Genomic DNA, 4072 nt, shown 5'->3' on the forward strand with positions numbered 1-4072 from the left:
GAACTGCATATGCTCAATGATCATCATTATTTTGCCATTTTTTGTCATATTTTTTTTGTATTTTAGGGGATTCATCTTGCTTATGTGTGTACATATTACATGTAATGCATTCTAATGTTATAACATATAAATTTTGACTATATAACCATTTGCATGGATGTCCTTGATATATATATGTGTGTTGTGTGTTTGCCACTCAAGTTTTAGTTGTCTTGGTCACTTTCATCTGGTAATGCATTATGTGTGTGTAATTGAATGATCATATTGAGTAGGGTTGATCAACAAGCAATTTTAGTCGAATTGTAGAAACTTGTAGGTGTTAGATCTTATATTAGGTTTTCACTGAATATTTGATGGTACAAGTACAGTTCGGTACCGGTACCCGGTACCAAATGAAGTTCATCGTGACGTACAATCCTCAAAAAGCACTGAACTTTCTTTTTATTTTTTTTATTTTTTTATTTTTTTATTTTTTTTATTTTTTTATTTTTTGATTTTTTTAAATTTTTTGATTTTTTTATTTTTTTAATTTTTTTTATTCATTAATTTTTTTTTTAATTTTTTCTTAAATTTTTTGATTTTTAAAATTTCTTTTTATTTTTATTTATATTTTTAGCCTATCATGCCCAAACCCATCTTGACCTAAACCCATCCTAACCCTTTTCTTAATAAACCCATTCTAACACAAACCCATTCTAACCCATACCCATCCTAACCCATTACGCAAATCTACCCAACCCACCCATTTTGCCACCCCTAGTCTGGTCACAATCCGGCTCCTGTAAATCTATAACAAAAACAAAAGCTATATACAGCTAAAAGCTTTGCATGTCCATGAAACCCACATCCTCCTTTCTATAACTTCTTATAGGACCACTATTCCACCCTCAATATGCTCATCTTTTACACCATTCTTTGAACATGGGCCGGGTCGATTCGACCCAAAACATAGTTTGTGCAAAAGTTCTTGATTTTTACAACTTTATAGTGTATGAGACATGAATAATAAAGTTATATCCCCCATCTTTTACACAATTCTTTGAACCTGGGTCGGACAGGTCAAACCATTACGCTGTTTGTACAAATCTTTTGGATTTATTTAGTGACTTAATAGTGTGTGAGACATGATTAAGAAGTTATATTTCATCTTCAGTATGCTCATCTATTACACAATTCTTTGAACACGGGTCGGTTGGATTGGGCCAAAAAAAGATACAGATTATAAACCCAGCCAAATTTGATAATAAAAAATCAAACTATAAAACTGAAACTATACCATCTTTATTTGACCCGTTTGAGATAAAACACAATCGAAAACTTGGCAAAAATCTAGAGTTTTATACATATAGCATATAACTAGTGATTTTGATATTATAAAACCAAAAAAAGATGTTACATTAAAAGTTATAAAATAACATAGAATATTATGTACTTATGAGAATTAATTGCATGAAATATGTAATGCATGGTGTTGAAAGAATTGTAAAGAGTAAATGGTCATAACTCATAAATATATGTATTTATGGTACCATAATAGTGACCTCCCGGCAGAATCATGCATGGGCCATAGTGCCGCGCCACACCGCTACGGCGGACACTATGAGGTCTTGAAATCGAGTCCCCGCGAAGACGATAACGGCATGAGGGGGTGTTTTATATCAAAAATCCGACCGTTACCAACGGTCCTTTACATTAAATAAAAAAATTCATAAATATCTATCTATCTATACTATTATAAAAAGGAGAAGTGATGTACAAGATGGTAATTTTACCACGCGTATCAATTTTAAAGCAATATGTACAACATGCTTAAAGCCATTTAAGTTGGAAGCTCTCCAGAATTTTAAGACACCCGATGGGTAAATTAGGGTTTTCACCCATTAATTGAATTGAATGGGATTTGCTGGCCTGCAAATGAATCGCCTCACCTTCATACCCACAAACCGTTATATAATAGCATGTGAAAGCTGCGAAGATGCTTGCCCTTCACCTTCATCACCGACTGAAGAGTCTGCATAACCCTCGTTAAATCGCCCTCTCAAATCCCCCTTCAGGTCCAGGTTTCCACAGCAGTGAACAACCAACGACGGATTGGGGCTTCAACACTGGAATAGAGTCCTGCCACCACCACCGACGATCCACGATTTACTCTGCCCTTACTGACAGTCACCTAAGGAGAAAAACAACTAAGAATCTATCTCCCGTTTTCTCATATCAACAACTTCTACAACTTGACACCCTTTTATTTAAATGTCAGCTTGATTAGTTCTAGACTCAACATTGACATTTACTGTAAACTCCATGAGAAAAAACGAGTCATTTGTATAATAGTATGTTAGATTAATTAAGTATTATCAAAATTGTGCCCACAAGGTGTTTGATATAATGTCCGAATGAAAGAATTGTGATCAAATGAGCATGAGACCACCACCTGATCCAATAGCTGTACTGAGAGGTCATCGTGTTTCTGTTATGGATGTTTGTTTTCATCCTTCTCAGAATTTGGTGTTCTCAAGGTAAATATATTAATCATGTTTTGAAGCATTGTTAAATTATGTCGCAATTTATAATCCAAACTATTTTATTTATATTAATTTTCTAATTTCCTTTTTTCTCTTGTTTGCACATTGGGCTGATGGTTATTTTGGCTTCATGTTGGGCTACCTTTGTTGGTCAAAGTTGTCAACGCATTTTCAATTCCAACAGGTTCGGTTGTTCATTCTGTTCATAATGTTTGTGATTTTGTCGTTTGGTTGATTGTTGTATTTGGTTTGTTTTTTTTTTTTTTCGTTTTTTGTTGAAATTGTTGGGGATTTTGAGTGTAGGGCTGTTGGTCGGTTTATTCGATTTAGAATTTTTTTTGGACCTAGACCGGATCCGAATTAGAAGTATGTCTAACAACTTGTTTGTTTTGTGGTTGAAGTGTTTTGTAGAACAAATATAGGAAGAAAAGTTGGCTCCACAACGTCGATCGCAGCGCCACATGGGCGGCCAGATGCAGCAGAGAAATGCCTCTGCAACTTCTCTGTATGATCAACCTGTAGAAGACTAGAAGGTAATACAGCCATGCAGGTCCTTCTGGTGATGCCGGAGATGCTGTAATGGCAAGATGCTGTAATGCCGGAGATGCTGTAAGTGCTATATTTAGGTTGTTATTGTACCCATACGACTTTTGGTATTTGTGGTGTGTATACTGGTAGGGATATAGAGCCTATTGTTTATCGTTTGTGTCCCTTTTATAGTTGGTGCAATATGTTTAGGACTAGAGACTTGTTTCATTCATATATGTATTTTTTGGGCTTTGTCTTTAATTCCAAAAAAAAAAACTGAAGTGTTATGATACACAGGAAAGCATAATTTTTGGACAATGGGCTGTAAGATATGTAGATATCTATTATATATTTAATCTTTTTTTATGAAATGTGGAGTATTATATAAAGTTATGTCTTATGGTTACAAAAACCTGCCTTTTGTAGGTTTTGGAGAAATTATACAAAGCTAGATGGGGTCTAGAGGATGGAGTAGGTAGCATTATCATGTCTCCAACTCGTGAGTTAGCAGACCAGCTATTCATTCGGTGTACTGAAATCTGTCGGCAAGCATCACGGGTTCAGTGCAGGCCTTTTAATTGGTGGACACGAATACGACGAAGAGAAAGATCACGTGAATCGTATGAATATATTAATTTGTACACCTGGACGCCTTCTCAAGCACATGGACACAACCCCAAATTTTGATTGTTCACAACTACAGGTCATAATATATTTTTAACTTTTTTATTTTTTATTTTTTCCTGCATGCTATGCTCTTTTAATCTGTTTTTCTTTTTTAATTGTTCACAACTACACACAATGAGGTTGATTTGGGCAGGTATTTTGAAGTATGTGTTTGTTTAGGTCTCATCATTCATAGGAATGAGTTCAAATGGGTGAAATTGCTGTGGAACCTTTCCTCCAAAAGACACTTAACTGTCTTTTTATTTAAAGATTATTATGTTCTAATTTCTATGCTCTTTGAAATCTTTCTAATGACACTTAGCATGAATCCATTAGCGTGCGAGGAAGTGGACACT

General features: G+C 34.8%; 1 long non-coding RNA gene across 1 annotated transcript; it reads left to right on the forward strand.

Moving 5' to 3' along the window:
* Positions 1 to 1927: 1927 nt before the first annotated feature.
* LOC110921610 lies at positions 1928 to 3789 on the forward strand. Its single transcript, XR_002582490.2, has 3 exons — positions 1928 to 2706; positions 2924 to 3131; positions 3477 to 3789. It is a non-coding gene; the product is annotated as an uncharacterized LOC110921610 (long non-coding RNA).
* Positions 3790 to 4072: the final 283 nt, after the last annotated feature.

Source organism: Helianthus annuus, chromosome 17, assembly GCF_002127325.2.
Source record: "Helianthus annuus cultivar XRQ/B chromosome 17, HanXRQr2.0-SUNRISE, whole genome shotgun sequence".
Classification (NCBI taxonomy): Eukaryota; Viridiplantae; Streptophyta; class Magnoliopsida; order Asterales; family Asteraceae; genus Helianthus; species Helianthus annuus.